The 17512-nt window shown below is 46.3% G+C and overlaps 1 protein-coding gene across 5 annotated transcripts in view; it reads left to right on the top strand.

Moving 5' to 3' along the window:
• The first annotated feature begins 10792 nt into the window (after window positions 1-10792).
• The window catches only part of ATP2B1 (ATPase plasma membrane Ca2+ transporting 1), a 552666-nt gene continuing 545946 nt past the window's right edge, over window positions 10793-17512 (top strand). For 3 of the 5 annotated variants that reach the window (XM_078674265.1, XM_078674263.1, XM_078674267.1), the window contains exon 1: window positions 10793-11013. The gene's annotated coding sequence lies outside the window, so the exon portion shown is untranslated. Of the gene's footprint in view, window positions 13118-17512 lie in introns of all 5 variants that reach the window. The other 2 variants (XM_078674266.1, XM_078674264.1) reach the window with 1 other exon arrangement.

Raw genomic sequence — 17512 nt, forward strand, 5'->3', positions numbered from 1 at the left:
AACCTACAGCGGACCCCACCGACCTCAAAAACTTCCGCCCCATCTCGCTCCTCCCTTTTCCTGCTAAAGTCATCGAGAAGATCGTCAACAGACAGCTGACCGCCTTCCTCGAGACGAACGGATCCCTCGACCCCTCGCAGTCCGGCTTCAGAGCCAACCACAGCATCGAGACTGCCCTCATCGCAGCCACCGACGACATCCGGACCCTGCTCGACAAGGGGGAAACAGTGGCCCTCATCCTCCTGGACCTCTCCGCTGCGTTCAACACTGTCTGCCACCACACCCTAGTCCAGCGCCTCAGCAACATCGGTATCCAAGAGAAGGCACTGGAGTGGATCATCTCGTTCCTCGCCGGAAGAACACAAAGAGTCCGCCTCCCCCCGTTTCGCTCCGAGGCCACCAAAGTCATCTGCGGCGTCCCGCAAGGATCTTCACTCAGCCCCACCCTCTTCAACGTCTACATGAGACCTCTTGCAGCCATCGCACGCCAGCACAACCTCAACATCATCTCTTACGCCGACGACACCCAGCTGATCCTCTCCCTCACCTGAGACCCCGACAGCGTCAGAACCTGCCTACACGAAGGGATGAAAGACGTCGCCGAGTGGATGAAGGACAGCCGCCTGAAACTGAACTCGGACAAGACGGAAGTCCTCATCCTGGGATCTTCGCCCTCCGCCTGGGACGACTCCTGGTGGCCCCCGGCCCGGGGCACCGCACCCAAGCCAACCGACCACGCACGCAACTTGGGCTTCATCCTGGACTCCTCCCTCTCAATGACCAGACAAGTCAACGCCGTCTCCTCAACGTGCTTCAACACCCTGCGTATGCCTCGCAAGATCTTCCGCTGGATCCCGACCGAGGCCAGGAAGACTGTCACCCAGGCACTCGTCACCAGCCGACTGGACTACGGAAACGCCCTCTACGCCGGAACCACAGCGAAGCTACAGAAAAGACTCCAGCGCATCCAGAACGCCTCCGCCCGACTCATCCTGGATGTCCCCCGACGCAGCCATATCTCCAGCCACCTGAGGAACCTGCACTGGCTCCCCGTCGACAAGAGGATCACGTTCCGGCTCCTCACCCACGCACACAAGTCTCTCCACGACCTGGGCCCCAAGTACCTCAACGACCGCCTGACCTTCTACACGCCCACCCGCCAGCTACGGTCCACCAGCCTCGCCCTCGCAGCCGTACCACGCATCCGAAGAGCCACCGCCGGAGGAAGATCCTTCTCTTACCTGGCTGCCAAGACATGAAACTCCCTCCCCATCCACCTTCGGCTGACCCAGGACCATCTCGCCTTCAGGAAACAACTCAAGACCTGGCTGTTCGAGCAGTAGCATACCCCTTCCCCCAAGCGCCTTGAGACCCTCCCGGGTGAGTAGTGCGCTATACAAATGGTATGATTGATTGATTGATTGATAGTAATTGGTAATACACCATCGAGCGGAGTTATTTTCCGAGCTACCCAGAATGGTATTTGTTCACATTTCGTGGGCATTTTGCCCATTACCGAGTGTTATGTTTGTGGAGTAATTTTAGTTGCTGTACCCTGAGATGGAGTACTATTTGTTGCAACTGTTGTTGGCTGGACTGTGAAAGTTCTCGTGATGTATTGCATCAAGTTCCTGTAGATTCTAATTAAATCTTTTTTTCTAATTAAATCTTTGTGTTTTATGAGTAAGTCTGGTTGTGGGATTGTATCAATCTCAGGATGTGGTGTGTAGGCTGCTAATATTGGCCATGTTTCTCCGTCTCCTCCTAGCAGGCATAATCTTACTCTGTGTCTTAAGCGGGGTAGGGCGCCTTTAAACCAGTAAAAGGTTTCCTGGTAAGTGAGTGGAACTTCTATGGAACTTCTATGTCCTCGCAAGGACTATATTCTGCTGATGCATCTCCCTCTGTGTAAGAGTGAAATGTGTGTGTTCTAGCATCTGCTTCTGGGAATAAGCTAGCTCACAGTGCCACTAGTGTCTCCTCTTATCGGGGAGAGGTTAGTTTTTGGCAACCTTAGAACATGACAACCCTGATGTCTCAAAATCATGGAAACAATGTACTACTTTTCGTTCAGTGACTCATGCTCCTTTAGTTTATCTCAGAGATACACAGAATAAACAGTCTGGGCATTTCAATAAGAGTTTATTGTACAGTTGTTATTCTCGTGTAAAATATATGAGCTGCAACAACTATTAGGCAGTAGCAGAGATATAAGATTAGCAGTACCATAAATATAAAAGGATAGTACAGTTCTATCATTATCCAATAACAATGAATACATACATGAATATAAAATGCATGATAAAAGTGTTCATACTCCTATGATGCTTATCTAGTTGTATCTAAGTGTACCTAGCATGTGACTAGGTGTAAAACCAAGAATCCCTTTAGGATTTAGCCGAACCCCATTACCTGAAGTGTGAGAATGTCGGAGCCCTTCTTGGTTTCGAGTTGGACACCCCGTAAGGGATGTTCAGACCACTGTCAGCTGGAGCGTCTGCATGCAGGAGCCTCATCGTCTCTGGTCAGTGTGTCGGCCTGGAAGTCTTGGTTCCCTCTAATTACTGCTAGCAAGAGGTGCTGTATTTATACAGAAACGTATATAAAGTCCCTTTGTCCCTTGTTCTTGTGTTAGCCATTGTTGGGTATGAGGATAACGTATGTGATGAACCTTGTGCGTAGATATTAGGAAGGTGGTGTATAGCCCCTGCCTGGTTTCCACATAGCCTTATGAATATTCATTCATGCGGTGTCAATCTAAAGATGAAGTCATAGAACACTATTGTTCAGGGAAACCGTCCTTCTGCACCAAGGCCTAGAACTAGGTAAAAAGTTCAGTCCATAAAAGGTCTTCAATCCTTAAAAGGCTTGTTACTGTTTAATGTAGGGAATGTGATGTAGGTGAAAGGGTATGATGTAACGTGGGCCTATATAAGGGTACCTATATGAAACATAATAATGAATGCCGGCATTTGTAAAGCGCACAGCTACCTCCAACGGAAGTGTTCCGGCGCTGTCCGTATACCGCTTAGGAACCCTTCCTGGCTTTTTTCCCTGTGAAATGTCCACTCCTGGGCACCCCCAAGGTGTAGCCAGGCATCCCAGCGCTGTTGGGGCCGTTGTGGAGATTAAGCAAGCTATAACACTATCTGGATGACAAAGCTGTCTACATTAGAAGCTTGAATAACTGCCTTTTGCACCTCCGGGAAGTGATTCAGGCTCTGTAACAGGCAAGCCTGATTATCAAGGCCTGTAACTGTCAGATTGGGCAAGGGTCTGTGGTGTGTTTGGGAGACCTGGTGGGCAGGGCAAAGGTGCAGCCCCTCCAGGCGGCCAAGCTAGAAACGACATGGCCTGGAAACCCCCAAAACCAAGGCAGAGATCTGAGCATTCTTGGGCCTCAATGGGTACCACAGGAGGTTTGTCAAGGGATATGGCACCATTGTAGACCCTGTTGACAAAACTAACTTCCAAGAAGCAGCCCAGATATGTGATTAGCCAGAGGCATGACAAAAAGCATTTGGCTCCCTTAAGCAGGCCATGTGCACAGCCCCTGTGCTCAAGACCCCTGACTACTTCAAGGAGTTCATCATTCAGACAGATGCCTCAGAACATGGCGTTTGGGAAGTGGCTAAATGAAGAGGGCCTAGACCAACCTGTAGCCTTCATCTGCAGGAGGTTACTCCCCGAGGAACAAAGGTGAAGTGCTATAAGCGCTGCGAGGCCTCCGGGTAGTTACGCGCTATATAAGTGCAATTTTTCATTTCATTTTCAATCTAAAGCGCTGCGAGGCCTCCGGGTAGTTACGCGCTATATAAGTGCAATTTTTCATTTCATTTCATTTCATAGAAAGAGAAGCTTTTGCTGTGGTCTGTGCACTGAAGAAGCTGAGATCATATCTGCTTGGTTCTCCTTTCCTGATTCAGACTGACCACAGGCCCCTCATCCGTCTCTAACAAATGAGGGGTGAGAATCCAATTCTATTAAGGTGGTCGATTTTCCTACAGGGTATGGACTTCAGGGTGGAACACAGACCAGGGGTAGACCACGCCAATGCTGATGGTCTATACAGGTTTTTCCAAGTTAGTGATGAGAATTCCCTAGAGGTTGGGTAGATCTCCCCACTTTTGGCCTAGGGGACACGTGTTAGACCAGCCATTCTAAGGGTGGTCTTCCTCCAAACTTTTTGCATGCTTACCTCCTCATTTTGCTCTATCTTTTTGTTGACCGTGGGCCTCTGAGCATTTTACATTGCTGAGTAGATGGGGCTCGGTTATAAAGCAAAAGAGGGTATGACATCATTCCTGAAGGGAAGGGGGCGTGGTTATATGAAATATAGAATTTGAAAAAATAATCTCCTATTGGGCCTGGCTAGATTTGGAGGACAGAAGCATGTCTGTTCGGTAAGCCGATAACGGCAGTATCATTGAGGCAAAGGGGTCAATGGTAAGGGCCCAATAGCGGTCGAGTTGTTGCTCTGCCTGTCCCGTTCACGTATCACCTCCTCTATCTTCTTAGAGAAGCGATCTGTAAATCTGACTAAAGCACAGTTCAGAGTGGTGTTTGAGGGATCAAAGCAGGCCAGGACCTCTCCTCTGCAAAATCGTATTTCTTTCGCAATCCAACCCCTTCTTAGCAGAGCGCTTCTTTCCTCTAAGAAGGAGGGGCACAAGCACAGTACATGCATTAGGTTCTCCTTGTGTTGATTACAGAGCCGACACCTTTCCTGAGCATGGTCTCTTTTCCATATTGGGAGGTGACAAGAAATGGGGATGGCCCCCATTCTCAGCTTTATAAACTGTAGCTTAGTTCTTTTGTTGTATATGTTGTTTAGATAGCACTGGAGTTGCAATTGTTTGTAAGTGCATATGGTCATCCAACCATCGTTCCATGCAGCAAGGCTGGCCCTGTCTTCTACTGAAGAGAGTTGTTTCGTACTCATTTTAGCTAGCCTTTTAAATTCCTGTTGGCCGATATGAAGGTCCCAAGAGGGTGTCAAGCCAAGATTGCTGAGGGCGTGGATCAGATAGAGGTGTGCCGCCGACCTGTGATTCGTTTCCAAATGGATCCATAAATTATGGGCCAGTGCCTTCTTTGCAGGCCAGGACCGCTCCTCTGCAAGATCATATGTCTTTCGCAATCCAACCCCTTCTTAGCAGAGCCCTTCTTTCCTCTAAGAGGGAGTGGCACAAGCACAGTACATGCATTATGTCCTCCTTGTGTTGATTACAGAGCCGACACCTTTCCTGAGCATTGTCTCTTTTCCATATTGGGAGGTGACAAGAAATGGGGATGGCCCTCATTCTCAGCTTTATGAACTGTAGCTTAGTTCTTTTGTTGTATATGTTGTTTAGATAGCACTGGAGTTTCAATTGTTTGTAAGTGCCTAGGGTCATCGAACCATGGTTCCATGCAGCAAGGCTGGCCCGGTCTTCTATTGAAGAGAGTTGTTTCGTACTTATTTTAGCTAGCCTTTTAAATTCCTGTTGGCCGATATGAAGGTCCCAAGAGGGTGTCAAGCCAAGATTGCTGAGGGCGTGAGTCAGATAGAGGTGTCCCGCCGACCTGTGATTTGTTTCCAAATTGATCCATAAATTATGGGCCACAGTGCCTTCTTTGGAGACCCTAAGCTTGTGGCAGCTTATCGCAAAGGCCACCACGTGAGCCAGCGCCTGTCTGCAAATTGTGTGGGTTGGGATAACCTTCGCCTGAGCCACCAGAAGAATTGGTGCAAAACAGGGACCATTTATTTTTTTGTATACGGATCTAAGAGTGAATGACAGTGCAGTACCTTTCTTTTTTTGTTCCACCAACTGGCTCGCATATCTGCCGTTGTTGTTGAAGAGGACACCTAGATACTTACGGCAGCTGGTGGCATCTATTTTTTCCTGGTGTAGAGACTATGTTGGCTTTTCAGAACCCGGTGTTGAACCGCAATGATCTTGGTTTGCTTTCTGTTTATCTGCAGACTGTTCCTATCAGAATATGTGACAGTAGTGTCCAGAAGGCATTGTAGGCCAATCTTTGTGTTGCTGAGAAGAACCAGATTGTCTGCGTCAAGTAAGTTAGAGAGGCGGAGGCCACCCAGTTTAGGTGGGTGCAAGTTTACTGGAGGTATGAACTGGAGACAAGTCGGACAGAAGTAAGTTAAAAAGCATGGGTGCAAGAACACATCCTTGCTTGAGGCCTTGCATGGTAATTATGGGCCGTGACAGGCAAGATCCATCCCCAATTTTGACCCTGCCCCATGTGCCATGGTGTAAAAGCTGCAAGGCCCTGAGCAAGGTGTTCGGAATATTGAGCAGGGCGTGTTTCTCCCAAAGTTTCCCTCTATTGACCCTGTTGAATGCAGATTTATAATCTATAAACCCCATATATCACTGTTGTCCCGGTTTGTCTTGTGAATCCAGTCTGGTTTGGTGGTATGGTATGATTTGTCTCAGCCCATGATCGTAAGGAGTCCAGCAGCACACCTATAAAATAGTTCAATTCATTTTGGATTAGGGCGATCATGCTGTAATTCCCTGGAGATTTTGTGTCATCACCTTTAAAAATCTGAGCGAGAGTCGAGCCACATCATGAGGCTGTGATGGAGTTCTTTTCTACTATAGATAGAACGGGGCTAGATGGGTGGCCCAGAAAGCTGGATCCTCCTTGTATAGGGCAGGTGGTATTCCCACTTGGCCGGGAGCTCCATCCCTGTGCAATTTCTTTTTGGATTGAGGCTTCAGAGAATAAGAGCCTGAGGGTTAACTGGTCGTGGATAGTGGTTTGACCTTCCCGGGCAGCGCTGCCAAAAGAGTCTTTGGCCTGCTCAGGATTTTAATCTAACAATGGTTGGACGTTAAAATGATCATATAGAAAGTGGTACCACTCCGGCTACGAGATCTTGGATGAGGCCACCTTGGGAAGTGCGCCCCCTAGACAATTTATGGTGCGCCAGAACTTTGCTGAGATGTTGGTTACTATATCATACAGTAGTTTAGCCAAGAATGTGTTCCAGGTGTTCCTTCTGTGTTCGCATTTAGCCTCCTTCAGATGTCTTCAAGCCTCTCTTAATTTACTCATTATGTTTGGGTCCATAGGTAACAGTTTGAGTTTTCGCCACAACTGAGTGAAGCTTTATGTGCAGACCGTATTATATAATTAGAACCTTTCACTTGTGAGGCCAGCATCCTTACTTTGCTCTGTGCCGGTGTTGTGAACTGAGCCGCCAGTTTTTCATCGAACATTGACTAGCTGAAGATTGGATCTGCCTCTATTCCGTAGACGTTAACTAGGAGTTGCTTGGCTTCTGCTGCCAAAGTTGGGAGGCTGTTGATAGTACACTTGATGCGTTTAAAATTGAAGGTGTAAATTTCGAAACCTTGGTCCGCTGCTGTGTTATGTTGCAACAGCCGAATGTCGAGGGAAAGCTTTTGGGGGCGTTGGTTGCTATTTATTTTTTCCCCGAATCCAAATGAAGAGATTTGGTTCAGGAGAGGAAGGCTAGCAAACGGATAATCAATCAAGGAGGCCCTGGTGTTAGTTAAATATGAGAGGCCAGGTGGTATGTCAGGATGAAATTGGCCATTGAGGGCTCCTAATCCAAGGTGTTCCAAATTCCCTTGAAGGGCCCGTCCCCTTGGATTGTTTTTGGTCTACCCGGGGCGATCCTTCGGTGGTATAGCCCAGTCGCCTTTATGTTGCTGCGTTATCTTGTTAGCAAGGAGCTCTATCATTAGCCACATGTTAAAGTCTCCTGAAATTAAGATATCTGTGCTGGGATTTTCAAATCTAAAGTTCAGCACCATGGAAATCAGCTCCATGGTAAGCGCTGACCTTGAACCTGAGTTTATCAGGGTTAGGCTCCTTAATTGGCCATTGGCAGTTCTGAGTGAGGTACTGACTGCCTGAAGCCCTGGGGTGTTGCTTGCTTGATCCCAACAACGAATTGCACTGTTGGTCAATACATAGATTGCAAGACCTCCACTACTGCGGCCGAAGTTCCTTTGTTTGGTTGCATCATGTTTTTTGGGGTGGTATTGACAAATCCTCTTTACTAGTGAAGTTGGATTTAACATTACTGTTTTAGAAATGCCACTTTTATAAAGTGAGTATATAGAAGAGAGGGTGTCAGTACCATACAGGTAGCCAGGTAGGACGTACTTTAGTTTTAAAGAGACAAATAGAACCTGGCAGCCATTTTAAACATGCTGCTATTTATTTCAGCAGACTCTTTGTTTGGTTCATTTCAAAAAGAGTCTAAAGACCTGGCTGTTTAAGGAGCCTAGGCCGGCCGAGGGGCCTGTTTTATTCTGTACTGCCGGGAGCCGAGAGATCCCCCTGGGGTGATTCGCTGCGCCATACAAAGGTTAAATAAATAAACTAAGGGCCTATGCATATAGTCATTGGACCTAGCTTAATCATTTCGCCATGATTAACATATTCAAAAATCATTTGTTTTAAACATTTCAATTACGTCTGAGACATTCAAAGATACACTTATTAAGTACAAATAATAAAAGTGTGATTATACATTGTGCAAACCCTTATAAATGAAAGAAAGAAAACAATAAAACATGAATTTCAATAAATTGCATTGATGAGTGAAAAATTACACCAGCTTATCTTTAACACTGAGTCAAACAATAAGCACTCTCATACACGCCTATGGATCGCTTCTTCTAGAAAGATGCTTCTCCATGGGGAAAGGAAATAACGTCTGTGGGGGTCAATCATTATGGGGTGGTGAGCAACACAGTGCATGGGGAACAGGTGTTTGTGGCGGGAAACAGCACATGTGAGCGAGAGCTAGCAAATACGTATCCTCTCATGAAATGCTGAAAAAAAAAAGAAAAAGAAGTAGTTTAGTAAATGTAAGCAGTGGAAGTATACAAGTCAGTAAACCAAAAAGATCGCACAGTGGATATACAGCTAGATGCATCAAACAAAAATCCGCTCACAAAGGGGCAGATTCTCAGAATCTGCCCCTTTGCGACCAGTATTTTTGCATTTGGGATGCATCATCCCAAATGCAAAAATCGCAAATTGAGAAATCGCTAAATTGCGATTATTTGCATTTAAGGAATTTCAATTGAGACTCCTTAAATGCAATGCATGAAAGTTTTAAAAATAGCGAATTCGCTAATAGGGGACGCAAATTACCATGAAGTACAACTTCATGGTAATTTGCAAACACTTTGAAAAATCTAGGCCCATAGGAATGAACGGGGAGGTATTCCTTAATTGCGACTCGCAATTAAGGAATTCTAAGAAATCACTATTTTTTTAGTGATTTCTTGATGCATTCCATTTTGCTATTCCTTAATAGCGAATCGGTATTTTTCGCTATTAAGGAATCGCAAAATGGGTTGTTGATGCATCTGGGGGTTAGTCAATAGCAGTGGAAAACACAAGATGAGGAAAGCAAGCTATTAAGTCAGAAGTAAAGCAAATGAGAGGGACAATAAAGCCAACCAATGGTAAGCAATGGGGACTGTAAGCAACTTTTACTTCACAATAGCTTTACATAACTTTACATTTTTCTGAAAATTTGAAATTAGCAAGCTAATGGTATCAGATGACCTCTCTCCTGACCCTTCCTTATACTTTATTTGGTGGTCTTGATCCTAGTATTCCAACACATGCCGAGTTAGCAGACTTATTGATTATACCCTCTCGAGAGAAGTGAAATTGACATGATTTCAGCATTTTGAACTATATTGGTAGATAGGGAGCAACTTCAATATTTCATATTAACATAAATGGCAACTTGGAACCCACCTTTCACGGGCCCAAATAAATATCCTCTTGCTACCACTCAGTTTCACTACTGTTTCTCTCCCTATACTTCTGGTGAAGGATCCTACAAAGAGGTACTCTAAACACAAGTAAGATTGCCTAGGCAGTACATATAATTGTTGTGGATTGCAAGATATATTTAAATATTCCATTAACTCTGTGAAAGAATGGACAGAAGAAATGATATTCTGAAACTTATCAAGATGATTTTTAGGATCGATGTTCTCAGCAATTGATCAGGATTTTAAGTTAAACGGTGTTTGGTTTGAGTATTTTGAAATGCTTGCTTTCATTTTTACAAAACAATGCTTTAAAGACAAACAATGGCAAAGCCAACAGCTCAGCACTGCCGGTATAAAGGTGAAACCTATTGGTTTTAACAATTATTGTATAAAATTGAATGTACACGCCGAAGGCATCCAAAATGGAAACGTTTGTTATCGATTTACACAACAAACGTTTGAAGTTCAACTATGGCATAACAAATATTGATTTGAAGAGACTTCCCTGCCGCTGCAGTCGACTACAGCACATAGAGAATATTTCACTTACTAATGAGAGTCTAGCGCTGTTTGGTGAGTACCACGGCACCTGTCACAAGATCACTGCGAAACACTTGATTACTGCAGCTATTAGAACACTGCTCTGACTTCACTGGTACCAGCAGCGGACAGGAAAGGGTCCAGACTGAGCACGTCATAAGGGGCGTGTCTTGCCGAGTCAACCGGGGGCGTTACCGAATTCGTCGCCACCAGAGCCGGTGGCCAGAGGCGTGACTGGAAAGGACAGAGGGCGGGGCATTCGGGGTCAATGCGAGTAGCGTCCACTCTTCCTTTACGCAAGTGGGCAAGAGCTTAATTCAGTCACACCACAGGTCTGTTAAGCAGCAGTTTCAAAGGCCGGCACAATGGCCACCCACACCCAATGGCGTGCAAATGGAGGAGGGTTCCCAGAAACGTACGTCACGACTGTTCTCCTCGGCCAATGGCTAGTGGGTGGGGGCGGGCCTATTAGCAGGGAGCGGCGCGCGCTCGGGCTCGTGCACACCGATGTGACCCTCTGCTAACATATCACCCGACAGGATGGAACGCGCCTGCGCCGTAAAAACGGTGCGAACCAACAAGAAGTGACCCTCTGCTCGTGCCCCCCTGCAGCGGCTTGCTCCGTGCTTCGGCTCGTGGAGTGAAGGCTCGCGCGGAGTGTCTCCTCGCGCCGCGTCAGCAGGCTTCGGTAAGTGCCCAACGACTCGCACTTACCAGAAGTCAGAGCGTTTCAGCAAGGTCCCCCTCAAACAGCCAGGCGCCTCTTGCCCCCCCTTAACCCCCTCGTAGCCTATCTCCAATGCAGGTGATGCCCACTGGTCTGCGCCCCGCAGAGGTACCTATCGGCAGTTTATTCCTATTTCCCGAGTGTATTCCCAGTGTCCTTCCAGCATGCTTGTTCTCTGGGAACGCTTGTCGCAAAATGTGTGCAACAAATTACACAACAGGGCGACGGTATAATACCTACATCCAGGAACATCAGAAAGCACGTCTCATCACCTAATGGTCCCCTTAAGGCCACCTCCAACCGCCTCCGTGGAATCCGCACCGCCATACGTTCCTTTGACTGATAAACATTCCACATATCATGGATCCATAAATGCATGCAACCCTTCGCTCGTGCACACTCGCTCCCTCCCATACCAATGCAGACCCACCGCGGGCACTACAGCAGTGCAGGCTCCCAGTGTCAGCAGCGCCCCTCGCTGCTGCCTGCGCTGACAGGTGGGCAGCATTCAGCCTGCACATTACTCAGCACCTCTTGATTAGATCTACCAGGTATCTGGAAACCTGTTCACATCTTGAGTGTGTGACAGGTTGCTAACCAGATCCTGTTCCAGCTCTCGGATGCAGCGATCACAAGTGGGGTGTGCACTAAACACTGTTTCTGATCTGTATTTTACCCAGCCGATGCAGTGTGCCTCCTCCCCGGGTATGCTTCAGCAGCGTCGCTAGGTCACTGGCAGCGGCAGCCTCGCACACGACTCTTTATCTGCTAATACATGCCTTGGGATTAGGGAGGGGGCTGAGAGTCTCTGATGACACGTTGGTGTCGCCGCTCCTCGCATGCCCGCCCCCACCACCCTTGCGCTCGGGGGCTCTCTGCTTTCTGTGGGATTGGGGGGTGACCTTGGATCGGTGTCCCCTATGCACTGGCTGCAGCGCCGCTGCTCCCGGGATGAGACGTGCGGTGGGTGAACAGCGCACGGGCGCCAGTGCGTGAAGGATGCGCTCTTGGGGTCTAAGCGCACGCCTGCCCTCCGAGCGTGCGGATCCATCTAAGACTAAGGTAGGGAGTCCCGGATCAGCCCTCGAGTAGACACCTCCCAAGCACGCACAGGCGCAGAGATGGCATCGGCTCCCAGCGCTCTCCTCCCTGCAGGATTAAGAGGCTGAGATTAGCCTGCTCCGGTGAAGGAGCCCTGGAGCCGCCGCTTCCTCCGTCAGAGAAATAAATGTGCTTGGGGTGGGGGGAGACCAGCCCTGTCGTGCATCAGGCTGGGAGGTGAGACATCGGAGGCAATATTGTGCCTAAAAATAGGACAGCTCGCTGGCTGCTAGAGGTGCAGCTATTTTGCAGGCTTTATTTACCGCAGGGCGACATTACTGTACATTTCCACCTCATCGAGCCCATTTTACAAAAAGTGAACGAAATGAATAGGGTACTATGGGTTCAAGCAGAGGGCACTGTAAAATAGCATCAGCGTGCTTTGGGCGCTGGGAGCTATTTAAGAGAGAATAAAAGATGAGCCAGTAGGGGATGGGGCTGCTGGAGACGGGCATCTGCGTTGCTGCATCGTGTGCTTCCCCTCAGCGCCGTGTAATGTGACTGTCATGAGCTCCCTCATCCCCTCCCCACACACAGGCTTGCCGGATCTCTGAGCCCTTCAGGTGTTGCCGCATCCTTGATCTAGACACTCCCTTGCCCATTCCCGGCAGATGGATTGGTTGATCTCCTGCTGTTTGTCTAGTGATCTCTTTTTGTATTCAGAGGACGGCAGCCGCGCGCAGAGCCACCCGAAGCCTTCCTCGGCTATTGATCCTCGCTGTTGTTTGTCTGCAAGGCAGCCAGGGTCGGTGCAGGCGCCCGGGGGGCCTCTAGGCAGAGCCCTCTTTTAAACTGGGAAGTGCGCCCCCGAATCTGTGTACCAGAGCAGGTCAGCAGTCAGGCCACAACCTTTGGATGCCAAGCGCGCGACCCTCCGCGGGCCTGCCACTGCTGGGCCGAGCAAAGGGCGAGGAGTGTGCTTGGGAATGAGCGAGCGTAGGAGAGGCTGCTTCACGGAGCAAAGGTACGTTTTTTTATTTTCTGAGGAATGTGAGCGAAAATTGAACGGGCACCACCATCCACGGTTGGATTGCGAAAGCACAGGCAATCGGATGTGATGGGATTTGTCGCAAAGAAACGTTTCATGCAAATTGTCCCGTCAGTGATGTACAAAGCACATCAAGTCTCGCAACAGCCCCCACCTCAGTTTCTTGGCAATGCAGCCAGCTTGGGAGAAGCCCGTGTGGTGCAAACAGTAAACTGAAATTCCACGGGTTCCTTCCATATTGAACCCAATCGTCCATTTACTTCTTATTTAAAACATATCTAGGTAGAGGAGAGAATCATGGCAGAGCAAATTTGCCGAGCAAGTTTTAGGACATAATTGGGACATGGTGTTTAAAATGTTAACATAGTAACGTTTTTGACCTTTGACTCCCTTTTTAATGACAGTAGTGTTCTTGTTTTCACTCCTTTCTCCTGTATAGTTCCTTGTGTGCAGATACTCTTCAGTTCCCATTAGAATACTGTTACTGTTCACGTACATGTTTACTGCTAGCCATGGCAAATATGGGTACAGGGCATATTTATGTGTTGAAATGTTGCTGTACTTAAAGACAGTCTGTTTGGTTTGATGTTTATATTTTTGTTCGAGTAGCATGCTCTTGCCATGTGAAAACAGTCCCATGGAAATCCTCTCTGGATGAAAATAGCTTGTAAACATCCAGCCCTTGAAACCCTTAAAGCATGGCCAGGCTGTCACCTCTGTGTATGGGGTTTCCCCGTGGCTGCATTCCAATGTTCTGAGGCCCTTCAGCATGTCAGCTGCTCGCTCTAAACTTCAGCGCCTGCTTCGCAACACCCTGCAGATAGCACCGTATGTTTACAGGCTAAACACCCGCTGTATGCACTGTTATTATGCATTTGTATTCAGTTTTGGGGTATTTCTTCAAGGAATTTCTTTCACTTGTAATGTTATACGTTCTTGTTGCCTTGCGAGTAGACTGTGGTCGGTCTTTTTTTCAGTTCAGTTTTGTCTGACTTTAATTCGTATGAAATTTCTTTCGTTTTTGTAAATGACTGCAATTCTCTTAGCTTAATGTAGATACATTTTCTTTGCTCATATCTTAAAAGGTAGCCTGGGTTTTCAATCTGGTCTGACCCTACCACAGATTAGGTCTAGAATTGTCCTTGGCCCCCTCCATGTCACACATGCACAGTCACCAACACACACGGGTTACATACAATTCATGCAGATGTCCCATGTGTCGGCAGATGTGAACCTTGAATTGCTACGTTGTCACGCTGCAATTACAATAGCACTGTCTTCTTACAAAAGCTGTAAGTGACTTCCATGTTTCCTAAGGGGTTTTCTCTAGCATTGAATTCACTGAAGTTAAAAGCTAAACCGGATTTAAGGTAGGCCACCTAACAGCGTTTTTAGAGTATCCTCTTCAATTCATATTTTTTTAATAGATTTTATTAGTTGCTGGCACGGAGGATTACTTGACTAATTCATAAATGTTAAGCACCTTTGTTTTCTGGTACTTGTGGCGGAATGAATCCACGTGCTGGTTTGGTTGAACCAGCGTTCACGGTAGATGGAGAGCTTTAACATGGACCCTCTGCCTAGTTTAAGTTACTGGCATCTCTTATGTACCGGCTGGGCCTTCTTCACCCTCTGATGTCTCTGGCACGCCACCTCCGTAATTCCATCATGATAATCTGTCCCTTAGATCAGGTGAGCAGAAGTACAAATATGCAGCAAGTCAAGTCAACCCGTCACATTTGTCTCTCACAGGATAATGGAGCTGTAGTTGGTTTGTTCATAAATATGTTTGTATTTCCAGGTGTGTCAGTGACAAAGTTTGTTAGTTTAGAGGTCTGTCTGTGCAGTCCACAGTCTATCAAGTGGGTCTTGCTGTCTTAAACTGGTTACTGGCTGAACGGAAAGGACAGTATAAATCATTGATCAGGTGTGTGCAATGAAATTAAAATGAGTGCTTTTGCTGATTGGCAGCTTGATACTTCATCCTGACAACTGAAATGTCGACTCCTTTGTGGCACCTTTCCTTTGTTGCAGCAAGTTTCAAGTCATTAGGTGATATCCGATGACTCAAAACACGGCTGCTAGGTGGACATTGCATGCTACAGTAGAAAACCAACTTGAAGAAAATATTTGTATGGCTAATAGAACATTTCCTTTGGACCGACCGTACTCCAAGCAGAATAATGAAACATGTCACTTTGTTTCTTTATCTTCTAGTGTTGTCATTTCTCTTTGTTGCTAACTAAGTAGCAGTGTGTGTTTCCATGGTCTTTGAAACCCTACTCTCTTGTCTGTTTCCACAGCCATGATATCATTTCAAGCAGTCATTATGTAAACTACCGCTAAGATTAATTTGTGGATGCTGTGCTCTCTTGTGGCTTATGTGATGGTGGTTCTGTATGGCTTTAAAAACTAGCAAATCAATAAATATTGTCAAGGTTTTTTTTTTTCCTTTCAATTATTGGTACACTGGTTGACGACTCACAGTTGACACTGAATAACTGCCTTTCTTGATCTATTTTGGTAAGCGTGTAATTGGCATACCCCAACTCATGACATCTCATGAAACTGTCTCCATAAGTTCCACTGATCTCAGGGGTTTTAGTTTGCTCGTTTAGTAGAATCCTTTATGAAACCCAGGTGTTATTACAAATGCAATAACATGGAACAGTTTCTCATTTTTATTGCCTCCTGCTGGTGTGGTTTTTGCGTGAGACCACACTAATGGCTCTTAAAAATCAATCCTTTTCTTAAGTGTCTTCCTTCTTTATAATAAAATAAAGCAAATTTGTGTTTTGGTCATAACCTTTGATTTGGAACATCCATTGCGGCATTGATGGTTATGTTTATTAACGTGTAATGTAGCAGACTGGTGCCAATTCCTGTCCCAGCACAAATTTATGTATAGGCACCATGTTTACCATAGTAATCTGGGTATCAAAGATGATCATTTGAAGTTGGATTCACTCCCTTCTAATATGACTTCTAAAACCGGGTGTAATAATTAAGGACCTTTTAATTCCCTCCAGTTGTTATTCAGTATTGGTTTGAGTTATGTAAAACTTAAATTACACTGTTCAAGTGGCATTTAATGATTGGACAGCACTCAGCAATGGGGTCCTTTTGAGCAAATTTACACCATTATTTGTAACTAAATTATATAGAGGTGTACAAAAAATACTATGTAAGTACACATTCGGACATTCTTGTTCGCAGATTCTGTATCCAGTATTATGAATTACCGTAAATGGACCTATTGCCTTGGCAAGTCGGCTCGTACAGCTGATTTTCTTGTCCTACTATATTCAATCATAGTGACCAGAGTAACCCAGTGGGTGGGCTTTGTGGAGATCAGGTACATCCATAAAGCTGTACTGTGGAATTCCACAACATTTACCAGTGCTTTTAACAACCAGTTTACTCACTGAAAGTTTGTGCCATCTCGGAGCTGTGAAGGGTTTAAATTGGTTGTGAATGACACCTAAGTTCCCTTATGTTTCATTGGAGCCATATGGGAAGCCTTGCCCCATATTGAAACCTATTTTTCATGTGCTGATATACGCATGCACAGTGCGTGCAATTTTGTACCCAAAAGACTTTAAACTGAGGGCGAATCTGTCTTTTTGGGGTGTATGCCTGGAAATCAGGAGATGTGGCCTAAAGTCCAGAGCTGCCGACTTAGGCAATGGGAACTTGGTTTGAGTTCCTGTGTCAGCTCAAAACCATGTGATTGTGGGTAAATCACTTAATCTCCCCATACCTAAATAAATTTTTTTAAAGTGATCATGTGTAATGTAGTCTATGATATATATATATATATAACTTCTCTAGCACAAACCTAGCCAGAAGTCAGGGGAGTGCTGTTCACGGTCAAAGGCAAGCTTAAAGTGTGCTAATAATAGAAGAGGAAGCTGAGTTTTGTGCGGTTAATCCATTGTGATATGATATAATCTTTAATGAGGTGAGTCTTTAACTCTATTTGGAGCAGTGTTTGGGCAGTCTTGATGGATACAATTATGTTTTTCCAGATCCTATGCATAAATGGAAGAGGCTTGTTGTCTTGTTTTATCATTTTTAGACTTCTGTAGGCTCATGGTTTCCTGGCTGCGGCTGGGCTCAGAACCACCAGAGATGGTGAGTTGTTCAGCAAGATACCCAGAGGTGCTAGTTGTGATGGCTCTGCAAAATATGCAACTGCTTTTGAAGATGGTGTGTGCTGGCAAAGGGAGGCAATGGAGTTCATTTAGTGTGGGGGTGACGTGATCATATTTCTTCAGGCTCTGGATGAGTTGTGCTGCAACATTTAGGATGCCTCGATGCAGTGGTAGTGTGCAGTCTGGGAGCTCATAGAGTAGGGCATTGCTGTCATCC

Source organism: Lissotriton helveticus, chromosome 1_1 (assembly GCF_964261635.1).
Source record: "Lissotriton helveticus chromosome 1_1, aLisHel1.1, whole genome shotgun sequence".
Lineage (NCBI taxonomy): Eukaryota > Metazoa > Chordata > Amphibia > Caudata > Salamandridae > Lissotriton > Lissotriton helveticus.